General features: G+C 38.0%; 1 long non-coding RNA gene across 2 annotated transcripts; it reads right to left on the minus strand.

Annotated features, from left to right (window-relative positions):
• Positions 1–1046: 1046 nt before the first annotated feature.
• Positions 1047–13315, minus strand: LOC125083066 (uncharacterized). 2 transcript variants are annotated; one of them, XR_007122171.1, is made up of 2 exons: positions 13285–13315; positions 1047–1101 (listed from the first exon to the last, which is right to left on the minus strand). It is a non-coding gene; the product is annotated as an uncharacterized LOC125083066 (long non-coding RNA). The 2 variants fall into 2 exon arrangements; XR_007122170.1 differs by lacking the exon at positions 13285–13315 and adding an exon at positions 12515–12619.
• Positions 13316–15338: the final 2023 nt, after the last annotated feature.

Genomic DNA, 15338 nt, shown 5'->3' on the forward strand with positions numbered 1-15338 from the left:
CTGTGTTTATATGATCTACACCTGGATGTAGAAAACAACAACAAAAATGAAACAAAAAAACACTGATATAAAAGGAAGTACTAGCTCATGTTCATAGCATGGATAGTACTTTGCAGTAGATAGGAGGCTGTATTTCTGAATGTACATTATTATATTATTTTAGCCTATATTTCTGAGTGTACATTATTATTTCTGTTAAATTTTCTCTAACTTCCATTCATTTGAGAACTGTGGCACAATGAGACTACAGGTTCCATTTTCAAATTGGAGAGTTTAGAGAACTATAAAATGGGTCTTGTTTTGTTAATTTTGTTTTTTCCAGAAGAAATTTGGCATTGTTTTATTCTGGGAACATGGTGGCTTATGGAGTAATTTATCCAGTCAGGTCCCAGCTACCTTGCCTTGAAAGGGGAGTCCATTAGGTACAACTTTCCTGATAATCTTAACTCTGGCTCCATCATTTTTACTTATTGATATTTTTTTGTAGACACCAGGAAATGATTTTCTGCTACAACATAGAGATTGGATTTAAAAGTTCCATTTTTTTGTGGACATAAAAGGAAACTGATTAATTGAGCAAGGAGATAAAGCTCAATGAGTTAAGTAGTGATAAAACCATATCTGAAAAGGGATTAGTTCTATATAATCAATAACATGCTTTTAACATATGTTATCACATTCAAATCTCAGTAGAGCCCCTTGAGGCAAGTTGGAGAGGCATCATTATCGTTCTTTAAACATTTAGGAAACTAAAACTGATACTCAAAAATTTAGGGTCATGTCTATAACAATAAGCCTGGTCCCTGAAGATCAGAGTTTAGGTTTTCTCACTCCTCCTACTTCATTGTGCTGCTGTTGAAGGTGCCAGAGTCTTAGAATCTTTCTGTCTTTCCAGAGTAATTCAATCATAGTTCCAGAATATTTGTGCAAAAGAAATGTCCCTTCTGAAATTCAGATCCATTACATATTATGTTATCAGTATAGTTCCATCTACAAACTTCTACAAATAACATGAAAGTTTGAGGCATTTCTTTCATTTTTTTTCTTCTCCTCTTCCCCTTTATGTGTGTCCAAAGGGTATTCTTCTCACAATGCCATTTCCTAGGGAAAAGGAACATAGAAATTCTTGTTATTCATCAAGGCTCATACTCTGGATGCTTTTTTTTTAATTAAGGGGAAAAAAAAGAAAATGCTTTCTATAGACTCGATAGGTTATTCCAACTCCTTCTCATTTGTGCTCAGATTTAAAATTTTTCTCTTCTGTTTTCTGGCCACAAGGCTTCTTGATAGGAAATTGCAATAAGAGAAAGGTCTGTTCCCTTTTGGAATGCTCTCCACACAGAAAGCCTGGGAGAAAAGTCGTAGCATATATTAGAGACCCTGGCTTCTAGGAGCTGGGCCAGAGTAGGCAGCATGCAGTAATGAAAGGTGATTCTCTCTGCTTTCAAGTTTCAGTTCCCTTTTTCAAGAACTCCATTCTTGTGGCCAGGAAAAGGAGTTGGTTCTGAACCAGATGCTGCTCAGATTTCCTGGTTGTCAGAGCAGAAGTGAGAAGGCAGAAAAAAAGGAGACAAAATAAGAGAAAGACCAAGAGAGAGTGTGTGTGTGCACGCCTGTGTGTGCACGCACTTGTACACACGCTGTTACGGGGCTGCAGCTTGAGAACCCAATATAATCACAAAACCAAGCACATTTTCCATTGCAAGTAAGAAGGAAGGAAAAGGAATAGATCACTAGAGTAGGGGTCTGCAAACTTTTTCTGTAAAGAGCCAGATAATAAATATTTTAGCCTTTGCAGGGCACACGATCTCAGTCTCAAACCCTTAACTGTATTGTAGCCCAAATCTACCTTAGACAACAAATAAACAAATGAGCATGGCCATGTCCCAATGAAACTTTATGTATTGAACTGAAATTTGAATTTTATATAACTTTCCCATGTCATGAAATATTCTTCTTTTGAATTTCCCCCACCACTTAACAATGTAGAAGTCATTCTGAGCTTATATGCCTCTTAGCCTCTTTCAGCCTGTTCAGTGTTTGCCTCGCAACTTTCGCTGACTCTTTGCCATCACTGAGACTCCATCTAACCTTAACAAAGCTTTATAAAAAGCCTCTCTGAGAGGATAATTGTTTACAAACCATCGTTTTGTTGTTGTTGTTGAGGATGATGATAAATAAGTAGTATGTGAATTTTGTTAGAGTCAGCAGGTATTTCAAGTGTGTAATTAGATAAACTAATCATGGAGGTACCCTGTCTGTAGCTTAGAAGTAGAACCCAAGAAAACAGATGCCATTCAGTCTCTTCTGTCCTTAGATCATTGCGGAACCCATGCGATTAATTCTCAGGGCACAAGTACAAGGGCTTGGATGTGTAAAGGAAAAAGGCATCGTTCAGCAACAAATACAGTGTCACCATATCAAGGTCCCCTAAATAATCACTTAAGTTACTGGATTGGTGCCCCTCATTATTAATTTCGGTTAAATTACACCTTTAAATAATAATGGTTAAGTTGTGCCTTTAAAGAAACCAAGCCCCCCTCCCCCCCAAAAAAAGAATCCAAGCCCCCATAATGAGATAAAATATTTAAGTTACTACATAGGTAACTAAAAACAAGCAAACAAAATAAAAAAAAAATTAAGTTCAAATAAAGCTCTAGTGGGTTCCGGTACTTACTGATTCTCCCTACTAGGGAGAAGTGTGCAAAGTCCCAATAGATTTTGAGTTGAATTTTCTTCTTCCTACCTGTTGCTAATTATGTGTCATCTTTGGACCTCTCTACTCCCATCTTATTGTGGTGTTTTAGGTTCCTGGTACTAGATGTTATCTAATTTCAGAGTTCTAAGTTCAGTTTGCCATTGCTCTACACCACCCATCTACCATATTTTTAAAAATCATTTTTATTAACATATAATGTATTATTTCCCCAGGGCTACAGGTCTTTGAATCATCAGGCTTACACATTTCACAGCACTCATCATAGCACATACCTCCCCAATGTCCATAACCCAACCACCCTCTCCCTACCCCCCACCCCCCAGCAACCCTTAGTTTGTTTGTGAGATTAAGAGTCTCTCATGGTTTGTCTCCTTCCAATCCCATCTTGTTTCATTTTTCCCTTCCCTACCCTCCAAACCCCCACCCTGTCCCCAAATTCCTCATGTCAGAGAGATCATTTGATAATTGTCTTTCTCTGATTGACTTATTTCGCTCAGTATAATACCCTTTAGTTCCATCCATGTTGTTGCAAATGGCAAGATTTCATTTCTTTTTATTGCTGCATAGTATTCCATTATATATACATTATATATACACATCTTCATTATCCATTCATCTGTAGATGAATTCATCTGTAGATGGACATCTGGGTTCTTTACCTAGTTTGGCTATTATGCACATTGCTGCTATAAATATTTGGGTGCACATGCCCCTTCAGATCACTACTTTTATATCTTTGGGGTAAATACTCAGTAGTGTGATTGCTAGGTTGGAGGATAGCTCTATTTTCAACTTTTTTAGGAACCTCCATGCTGTTTTCCAAAGTGGCTGTATCAACTTGCATTCCCAACAACAGTGTAGGAGGGTTCCACTTTCTCCACATCCTTGCCAACATCTGTCGCTTCCTGACTTGTTAATTTTAGCCATTCTCACTGGTGTGGGGTGGTATCTCATTGTGCTTTTGGTTTGTATTTCCCTGATGCTGAGTGATGTGGAGGACTATTTCATGTGTCTGTTGGCCATTGAATGTCTTCTTTGCAGAAATATCTGTTCATGTCTTCTGACCATTTCTTGATTGGATCATTTGTTCTTTGAGTGTTGAATTGGGTAAGTTCTTAATAGATTTTGGGTATCAGCCCTTTATCTGATATGTCATTTGTGAATATCTTTTCCTATTCTGTCAGTTGTCCTTTGGTTTTGTTGACTGTTTCCTTTTGATCTTGATGAAGTCCCAATAGTTTATTTTTGCCCTTGCTTCCATTGCCTTTGGTGATGTTTGTAAGAAAAAGTCACAGCAGCTGATGTTGAAGAGTTGCTGCCTGTGTTCACCTCAAGGATTTGGATGGATTCCTGTCTCACATTGAAGTCTTTCATCCATGTAGAGTCTATTTTTGTGTGTGGTGTAAGGAAATGGTCCAGTTTCATTCTTCTGCATGTGGCTGTCTGATTTTCCCAACACTATTTGTTGAAGAGACTGTCTTTTTTCCATTGGACATTCTTTCCTGCTATGTTGAAGATTAGTTGACCATAGAGCTGAGGGTCTTTATTTCTGGGCTCTCTGTACTGTCCCATTGATCTCTGTGTCTGTTTTTGTGCAAATACCACATTGTCTTGTTGATAACAATTTTGTAATAAAGCTTGAAGTCTGGAATTGTGATGCCATCAACTTTGGCTTTCTTTTCAACATTCCTCGGACTGTTTGGGATCTTTTCTGGTTCCATATAAATTTTAGGATATTTGCTCCATTTCTTTGAAAAAAAAAGTTGATGGTATTTTGATAGGGATTGCATTAAATGTGTAGATTGCTTTAGGTAGCATCGACATTTTCACAATATTTTTCTTTGAAATCATGAGCATGGAACATTTTTCCATTTCTGTGTCTTCCTCAATGTCTTTCATGAGTACTTTATAGTTTTCTGAGTATAGATTCTTTGCCTCTTTGGTTAGGTTTATTCCTAGGTATCTTATGGTTTTGGGTGCACTTGTAAATGGGATCAACTCCTTAATTTCTCTTTCCTTTGTCTTACTGTTGGTGTATAAAAATGCAACTGATTTCTGTGCATTGATTTTATATCCTAACACTTTACTGAATTTCTGTATGTGTTCCAGCAGTTTTGGAGTGGAGTCTGTTGGATTTTCCACATAAAGTATCATATCATCTGCAAAGAGTGAGAGTTTGACTTCTTCTTTGCCAATTCGGATGCCTTTAATTTCTTTTTGTAGTCTGATTGCCGAGGCTAGAACTTCTAGTACTATGTTGAATAGCAGTGGTGATAGCGGACATTCCTGCTGTGTTCCTGACCTTAGTGGAAAAGCTCTCAGTTTTTCCCCATTGAGAATGATACTCACTCTGGGTTTTTCATAGATGGCTTTCATGATAGAGATACCCTCTAACCATACATTGTGAAGAGTTTTCATCAAAAAAGGATGCTGTACTTTGTCAAATGCTTGTTCGGCATCTACTCTTAGTATCGTATGGTTCTTGTTCTTTCTTTATTAATGTGTTGTATCACAGTGATTGACTTGTGGATTTTGAACCAACCTTGCAGCCCAGGAATAAATCCCACTTGTCGTGTGAATAATCCTTTTAATGTACTATTGGATCCTATTGGCTGGTATTTTGGTGAGAATTTTCACATCTGTGTTCCTCAAGGATATTGGTCTGTAATTCTCCTTTTGATGGGGTCTTTGTCTGGTTTTGGTATCAAGGTAATGCTAGCCTCATAAAATGAGTTTGAAAGTTTTCCTTCCATTTCTATTTTTTGGAACAGTTTCAGGGAAATTGGTATTAGTTCTTCTTTAAATGTTTGGTAGAATTTCCCTGAGTAGCCGTCTGGCCCTGGGCTCTTGTTTGTTGGAAGACTTTTGATAAATGCTTCGATCTCCTTACTGGTTATGGATCTGTTCAGGTCTTCTATTTCTTTCTGGTTCAGTTTTGGTGGTTTATATGTCTCTAGGAATGCATCCATTTCTTCCAGATTGTCAAATTTGCTGGCGTAGAGTTGCTCATAATATGTTCTTATAATTGTTTGTATTTCTTTGGTGTTAGTTGTGATCTCTCCTCTTTCATTCATGATTTTATTTATTTGGGTCCTTTCTCTTTTCTTTTTGATAAGTCTGGCCAGGGGTTTACCAATCTTATTAACTCTTTCAAATAATCAGCTCCTAGTTTCATTGATCTGTTCTACTGTTCTTTTGATTTCTAGTTTATTGATTTCTGCTCTGATCTGTATGATTTCTCTTCTCCTGCTGGGTTTAGGCTTTCTTTGCTATTCTTTCTTCAGCTTCTTTAGGTGTAGGGTTGGGTTGTATACTTGAGACCTTTCTTGTCTCTTGAGAAAGGCTTGTATCATTATATACTTTCCTCTCAGGACTGCCTTTGCTGTGTCCCACAAATTTTGAACAGTTGTGTTTTCATTTTCATTTGTTTCCATGAATTTTTTCAATTCTTCTTTAATTTCCTGGTTGACCCATTCATTCTTTAATAGGATGCTCTTTAGCCTCCATGTATTTGAGTTCTTTCCCACTTTCCTCTTGTGGTTGAGTTCTAGCTTCAGAGCATTCTGGTCTGAAAATAGGCAGGGAATGATTCTAGTCTTTTGGTACCGGCTGAGACCTGATTTGTGACCCAGGATGTGATCTATTCTGGAGAGTGTTCCATGTGCACTAGAGAAGTATGTGTATTCTGTTGCTTTGGGATGGAATGTTCTGAATATGTCTGTGATGTCCGTCTGGTCCAGTGTGTCATTTAAAGCCCTTATTTCCTTGTTGATCTTTTGCTTGGATGATCTGTCTTTTCAGTGAGAGGGGTGTTAAAGTCCCTTACTATTATTGTATTATTGTCGATGTGTTTCTTTGATTTTGTTATAAATTGGCTTATATAATTGGCTGCTCCTATATTAGGGGCATAGATATTCATAATTGTTAGATCTTCTTGCTGGACAGACCTTTTAAGTATGATATAGTGCTCTTCCTCATCTCTTATTATAGTCTTTGGCTTAAATTCTAATTCATCTGATATATGGCTTGCCACCCCAGCTTCCTTTTGATGTCCATTATCATGGTAAATTGTTTTCTAACCCCTCACTTTAAATCTGGAGGTGTCTTTGGGTCTAAAATGAGTTTCTTCTAGACAGCATATCGATGGCTCTTATTTTTTTTATCCATTCTGATACCCTGTGTCTTTTGATTGAGGCATTTAGCCCATTTGCATTCAGGGTAACTACTGAAAGATAAGAATTTAGTGCTGATGTACTGCCTGTAATGTGACTGCTACTGTATATTGTCTCTGTTCCTTTCTGGTCTGTTACTTTTAGGCTCTCTCTTTGCTTAGAGGACCCTTTCAGTATTTTCTGTAGGGCTGGTTTGGTATTTGCAAATTCTTTTATTTTTTGTTTGTCCTGTAAGCTTTTTGTCTCTCCTTCTATTTTCTGTGACATCTTAGCTGGATGTAGTATTCTTGGCTGCGTATTTTTCGTGTTTAGTGCTCTGAATATGTCATGCCAACTCTTTCTGGCCTGCCAGGTCTCTGTGGGTAAGTCTGCTGCCAATCTAATATTTCTACCATTGTATGTTACAGACTTGTCCCGAGCTGCTTTCAGGATTTTCTCTTTGTCACTAAGACTTGTAGGTTTTACTATTAGATGATGGGGTGTGGACTTATTTTTATTGATTTGGAGGGGGTTCTCTGTACCTCCTGGATTTTGATGCTTGTTCCCTTTGCCATATTAGGGAAATTCTCTACTATAATTCACTCCAATATACCTTCTGTCCCTCTCTTTCTTTCTTCTTCTTCTGGGATCCCAATTATTCTAATATTGTTTCATCTTATGATATCAGTTTTCTCTGGAATTCTCCCCTCTTGGTCCAACAGTTGTTTGTCTCTCTTTTGCTCAACTTCTTTATTCTCTGTAATTTGGTCTTCTATATCACTAATTCTCTCTTCCGCCTCATTTATCCTAGCAGTAAGAGCCTCCATTTTTTATTGCACCTCATTAATAGCTTTTTAAAATTTCAACTTGGTTAGATTTTAGTTCTTTCATTTCTCCAGAAAGGGCATTTATTTCTCCAGACAGGGTTTCTCTAATATCTTCCATGCCTTTTTTGAGCCCAGCTAGCACCTTGATAATTGTCATTCTGAACTAGTTTAAACGTATTTCCAATGTCCATATTGATTAGGTCCCTAGCCATTGGTACTGCCTCTTGTTCTTCTTTTTTGTGGTGAGTTTTTCTGCCTTGTCATTTTATCCAGATAAGAATATATGAACAATAGAATAAAACACTAAAAGTGTGGGAAAGATCCCAGAAAAATATATGCTCACCAAATCAGTAGAGACCCAAAACCAGGGGGAGAAGAATGGCTGAAAAATAAATAAATAAATAAATAAATAAATAAATACATACATACATAAATAAATAAATACCATATATGTTTTAGATTGGTGAATAGAACAGAGCCACCCACTTGATTTTGGGTGTACTCTGGTTTCATAGGATAAACTACCTCCCAGAATTTTAAAGAAAGAAAAACATATATATATACAAAAATAAGGATAAGCACAATGAAGGGATGGAATATGACTATAAAGATGAAGATTAAAGAAAGATTCTAAAAAAGGAATTGATAAGATAAGTCGGGTGGAAAAAGAAAATAAAAAAAAAAAAGAGAATGTGATCAGGCTGGAGACTAGAACAAAGCCATGTGGTAGATTTATGGTATAGTTTGATCTCTTAGAAGAAATTGCATCCCAAAATTTTAAAGAAAAAAAAATCCCGATATGTATATAAAAAATAAGGTTAAATAAAATGAAGGGATAAAATATGACTATAACAATGAAAATTTTGAAAGATTTTTTTTAAATTGTATTGTTGGATAAAATAGTTAAAAATTTTAAAAGAGGAAAGAGGAAAATTAAAAAAATAGAATATGAAAAAGTAAAATTTTAAAAATTTAACTTTGCAAGACAAAAGGATATAAGAAAGCCATGAATTCTGCACACTGATTTCCTCTAGCTTTGGAGTTCAGCAGTTTTCATTGACGATGAACTTGGTCTTAGCTGGATGTTCTTACTGATCTTCTCGGGTAGGGGCCTGTTGCAGTGACTCTCAAATGTCTTTGCCCGAGGCAGAATGGCACTGCCCTTTGCCAGGGGCCAGGGTAAGTAATCTGCTCCGGTTCACATTCGTAGCTTTTGTTCCCTGAACACTTTTCTGTAGAACTTTGGAGGATGGGAATGAAAATGGCAGCCTCCCAATCTCCAGCCTGGAGGAGCTGAGAGCTCAGGGCCCCACTCCTTAGTGCACCCTCAGAGAAAAGCAGTCAATTCCTCCTTTCTCCCTAGTCTCCGGCTGCGCTCCGTGCTCACCTGTCCTGTGACTGAGCATTTCTATCTCTGGCGCATGGCTCTGTTTGGAGTCTCCAAACACAGCCAATTCCTGCAGCATGCTGCCGTGCTGCTCCTCCCAGAGGAGGAAGATGGGGGGGGGGGTCTCTCCAGTACTGCTACTAGTGGGGTCTCTCCTCAAAGAGCAGTGGCCCGACTGTGCCTTTGGTCAAAGTTTTAGGTAACCCTGAGCTGAGAGCACACTCCTCGGTTTCGTCTCTGTAGCCAGCTTCCCCATTCTGATACCTGGCAGTTCTGTCGCACCCAGGCACCCCTGGTCATTTTGTGACCCCATGGGTCCTGAGACCACACTGTCCCTGTGAGAGCTCCACCCCTACTCAGCCTCTGGAGCAAAGTCCCTTAGTGGAGCAAACTTCTAGAAGTTCTGATTTTGTGCTCCGCTGCTCCATCACTTGCCAGGAGCTGGCCCCTACCCCCACAGTCTATCTTTCTGTCAGTTTGGATTCACTTCTCTGTATGTCCTACCTTCCAGAGAGTGGTCGATTTTCTGCTCCTAGAATTGCTGCTTTTCTTCTCTTCTATCTCCTGTTGAGTTTGTAGGTGTTTGGAATGGTCTAGCTTAACTCCTGGGACCTAATGATATTTCAGTCTGCTACTCCTCCACCATCTTGCTTCCTCCTCTACTATATTTTGATTGCTGTAACTATCTCAGTTCTTAATTGCTAATTTCACAGACCTGTGGAATTCTAGAAGTGCAATTATCCTCCAGTGTAATTGCCTTCTGCAAAGATTTTCTCCTATAAAACTTCTGCAAAAAAATTTTGCTCTGTTTGATACTACCTGTGAATGTATATAGATGCCTTCTTGGCTATACAGAGTGGTGTTGTCTAGAGCTCCCTGGCTTCAGAAAGAGTAAGTTATCTCTATGATTGGAACACCCCCTTTAATTAGGAACCTTTGTTACTATGGCTATTTCAGGTGTCCCATCATCTCACATCCCACCTGGGTATAGCAGATGATGTTATGAGTGGTCTGATTGGTATCACTTAAGAGCTTTTGTTTAAATATTTCATGTTCACTTATAAAAAGTTATGCACATTAAATAGCTCCTGAATTCTTTAGTATCACTTAAATGCAGATACTATAATACATACTCTTCTCAACATTCAATTATGCAATAAGTGATTTGCTTCATAAATATGAACAAAAGGACCTACTGTGTGGCAGGTTGTATATTAGATTATGTGAGGAATTAAAAGATTCAGGAAGCGTTTCTTGATTGGTGCTCTGGGAACTCGTGGGTAAGAAAAGCACACAAATAATTATTATCCCAAATTGAATGCATTTGATGCCTAAAATAAAAAAAAAAAAAAAGCAGTAAGTGTGGGAGCTCAAAAAAAGGAAGGGCAAGAACACTTGGGATGACATTTCAGCAAAGGCTTCAGAAAGTGATGGCATTGGAGGTGGACCCTGAAGATGGACACTTAACAACAGGCAAGTCTCAGGATGAATGGAAACAGAGTTAACAAAGATGCTCTCTCTAAATGCTAAGAATATATGAACATTCATCACACGGAAACAGCCATTGCTTCCTTCATCTAAAACCCACATGTGATCTAGTAGCAGAGTGCTATATGCTTGGTAATAATATATGGCTCATCAAATATCACTCATCAAAAGTGATAGGAATCATCAAGACCTCTTGTACCTGTCACAGAGAAAACCAATTAGAGCAATTGAATAAAGCATAGTTGTCCTGATTTGAAATATTTTCAAGCAGCTTCCTTCTCAGCATCTCTTAATTGTTTGAATTTGCAAAGAGTTTCTCTTTCCCACATTGAGAAATCAGGGACAAATCAAAAGGATTTTTGGTCATTGTTGATAAATATTCTAATTAACCCTTCATTGACTGACGACTGCCAAGATTCAGCAGCAGGTGGTAACAGTTCATGTGTAATCATTATAATTGTTTGAAATAATTCAGTTTTCTGTTCCAGGATTGTTTTTGGAGAAGAGGCCTGGGAGAGACAGTGCAGATAGGCATGATTTAAAACAGTATCCTTATTAAAAGTGCACATTATATTTGCTGGTTAAGTTATTGGTAAATTTAAGTATATTGTGAATAGATAAAACTAATCATTTGTTGCAAAATAATAATTACAGCTGTTCTCCCTTTAATTTTTAAGATAGGAAATATCAGGTTCACTTAGGTATGCATATCTGACATGACATACTTTCTTTCTAAAGCATTCAAGGTGTCTGATGTTACAATTTTTTTTCATTATGAATAGACATCCACATGGGCTTTTTTTTTTCTTTAAAATTTATGGAACATATGCAATACCCACTTCACCCAAAGCTATAGAATAATGACGCTATTATTGTAGCCATCTGTCTCTTCACATCAGTGTCTACTGTGGTTTTATAGTACAGTTTTAGGACTTTGTAAGAAACAATATTGGTTAACATTAATAACTACCATCGTCTGACACTTTACATCTCTATTTGGAGTCAGCTCCTGGAAGCATCTTCCCCAGTCCTGGGGGCAGTGGTGCAGGAGGAAGGACAGCTCTCTTGAGGGAGGTGGAGTCAGCTCCTGGGAGCATCCTTCCCAGTCCTGTGTACAGTGGTGTGGGAGGAGGGACAGCTCTCTTCAGGGAGGTGGAGGAAGCGCTGCCTAGTTTGCTCCACTTGACTGACGCCCAAAGGAAAGGGTGAGTCAGTCTCCTACTTCCTATTATAACTCTGCATTTGCAGTTTTCCACCTTGACAGGCAGTAACAGTTCCAGCCAATGCTAATTTGGGTAACATCTAAAAGGCTTGCCTGACAAGGCAGATTCAAATTATGAAGCAATCCCCTCACATACTGAGACCTTGTTAGCTAGATTAGTGGTGGATTGGCTCCTTGTGACAGCTTGTTTGCTAGAGGTGAGCTATCTGCATTTCCAATGCAGGCAGGTTATATCATCATTTAAAGAAAAAAAAAATAAAGATGTCGTTTTTCTTGTTTGTCACAGAGTTCATGTAATATTCCCTCTCGATTTTCTCATTGTTGACTTCAGAAAGAAATAGCAGCAAGTGTGTACCTTTGAGTGCGACAGCTAATTTTGTTATGAATGAACAGAGTACTGTGACAAAACAGTGGCACAGCTGTCATAACAGCTGTCACACATTAATCATGACAGTGACAAATAGCATAATCTGGAATTCCTAGCATGCATACTCAGTATGCCCCACTGCCAAGCGAGCATATCACGCATGGTTCAATTAAAAAGACATCAATACAGGTTAATTAGACAAGGGCTAGAAGACATTGATCCAAAATGAAAATAAAATTATTTATAGGTTGGTGTTTAGGGACACCCAAAGACCAATTACTTAGCCGACATGATAATTTGAATCTATTTCCCTAACTGGTCCTTATCAATGTGTATATCACATGGTAAATTACCTGTTCTGCCCCAGACCAGCAGCCTTTCTTCCATGAAATATTTGATCCCCTCTTTTTCTGCTCTCAACGTGAGTCCTTGAGAGCTGCCTTTATGTGCTGTTAATTGATTGAAGGGACTGTATTGATTAACATATGATTAACATATTGTGTCATGATAACAAGTGATAACATATGATAACAAGTTGTGGCCAACATTTTTTTTTAACTTGTTTTGCATGTCAGGTACTGAACAGAATGATATTAAATGGAGTGAATTTTTATTTAGTAATTCTTCCTAAGTAAAGAATATAGGCAGGTGAGACTGGGTTTATGCCTAGAAATGACAGTCTCTTACATGTGCTGTGTTTTAATATGTATGCCTGTATTCATGTGCATATACGTGTCACATCAGTATGTATAAATATGCACACATGCCAAATATATATATATTTTTCCCTCCTGGTATTTTAAGCTCAACAATTCATTGGATTTGCTGATTGAATTCCTGGGAGCTGGTTCTTGAATTGCGCTGAAGCTGCCTTGATGAAATATTAATGAATCAATTTCCATAGACATGGACTCATTATCTCGCTCGATGCCATTGGAAAACACAATCCTGCCTGCGGTGTCCTTCCACCTGCCTGTGACATGATTTGATTTTCTCTCTCTCATTTTTTAATTAAATAAAAAAATTGCTATCAGGAAATTTGTGATAACTTTGGAACAGACGTTTCCATTTCTCTTGATAGGCACCTAAATGGAGGTAAGGCATTTAAAATAAATTTATGTACCACTTAAGTGAGGTATTGAAAAGTGGATCCTGGAAACAAGAAAAAGAGGTGGTCAGTTTAGTACTGTGGTCTCTGTAATGCCCTTTGGAAATGAGGAAACTTGTTTTTTTTGGAACAACCAATCTACTGTGGGAAATGTCTATATTTTAGGAAGCTGGGCCAACCATCTAATTGTTTACAATGTTATCAATTTTAGAAAAAGCTACTAAACACAAACACATTGTCACTTTAATTTAGGACTGATAGAATGTAGATGGAATTATTCAGTCTGTGTCTACAAAATGCCAAAACAGCTGGTTAGAACATGAAAAATTCAGTCAGTCAAGCAGTGATTATCTACATACAATATAAATAGCTGGTTTTAGGTATTTTGTTTTGTGTTCACTGAAATTGTCTGGTTGTGTGTGTGTTTGTGTGTGTGTGTGTGCCTTATACAAGTCAATCCAGGGATGTAATAAAGCACATTAAACTACGATTATACCAAACAGAAAGTTTCTAGCTTCCTTCCTTCCCATTCATTCTGTTCCAGTGAAGATTATTGATGCCTGCTTTGGGTACCATCAACACCCACTTTTTAGAACTCTGAAAAGTTCTCTGGTAAATGATTGCCAACATTGTTAGAGAAAGACCAGGATTATGTTCTCAAATTCAGTGGCTTTCACCATTTTGAATTAGAACCAGTAGAATATCTGAATGTCATGTGATCTGAGGACAATATTATCATTTGAACACATACATATTATATGACCTGAAAATGACTTTTATATTTCCCTTTCTTAAGGAAAGCATGAAAGCTAGACCAAGAAAGTCCTTTCAATACAAAGCCAGAAACAAAACAAAACAAAATTGCCTTTATTGAAGGAACTCTGCTCTCCAGGACCTCATCCCATTTCCATCTAGGTCATGGGAAACCCACTTGTGTCCACTTCTCCCCAGGCTGACCTGATGCAGTACTATAGCTCTGAGGAATGCCTCAGAGCACCTCCTGGTTTGACACAGTTTGATGAAAGAATGAAAAAGACCCACCAGGGTACCACCATAGAGCATTTTTACAAGTAATGGCAAAGAACCCATCAATATGGGCAGCCCATGGATGTACCCTTGGTAATAATCCCCCTCCTCTAGGTTTAAATCAAGTCAGAAATGACCTAGAACTGCTTGCAGAGGCTGGACACCATTCTAGACCTTTAGTCTCAGGGTTGAGGTCCTACTGAAACTAGAGGCAGAAATTCAAGTAAGTTTCTTGAAAAATAACCCAAGATTATTTATTCCACTGAGAGATATTCTAAGAGATTATAACGACGAAGAATCAATTTTAGGTCAAGTTATGAAAGTGACAAGAAAATAAAAGCAGCTTCATCCTTTCACAATCAAGCCTTTTAATCTCCCTCCCTCTTTACCGTTTATGGTACTTTTTGCTGTAGGGCTTGTATTTTTTACTCTGCATTGCTGCTTTTTATGTGGCGTCATCTCTTGGTGCTTTGTAAGCTCTTTGAAAGTTGATGCTCCTTTTTCTTCCTCATGGCCTAGGATTGCATCTACATGTTGTAATTGCTGAATGAATACACACATAATGAATAATAATGTGTTAGCTTTAGTAATTTTAAAAGGCATGGATTTGCTCTAAACATCCATGTTGTTTCCTCAATTTGGCATATTACTTGACTGAAAATTCTGAGAAGGCCAAAATGTTTATCTTTTTATTTAATCTTTTTTTTAAGATTTTATTTATTTATTTGACAGAGATCGCAAGCAGGCAGAGAGGCAGGCAGAGAGGGAGGAGGAAGCAGGCTCCCCGCTGAGCAGGGAGCCCAATGTAGGACTTGATCCCAGGACCCCAAGATCACGACCTGAGCTGAAGGCAGAGGCTTTAACCCACTGAGCCACCCAGGCACCCCCAAAATGTTTATCTTTAAAACAAGTTCTCTTCCATCTTCTTTTCATTAGATAGTTTTATTCCCTTCTCCCCTCCTGTCTGGTAGTATAAGATCCTCTTTACATAAAGGTTGGGTTGACTTTTATTGGTGCTAATGGAATGGGGTGTTGAACCATTG

This window comes from Lutra lutra, chromosome 13 (genome assembly GCF_902655055.1).
Source record: "Lutra lutra chromosome 13, mLutLut1.2, whole genome shotgun sequence".
Taxonomy (NCBI): Eukaryota; Metazoa; Chordata; class Mammalia; order Carnivora; family Mustelidae; genus Lutra; species Lutra lutra.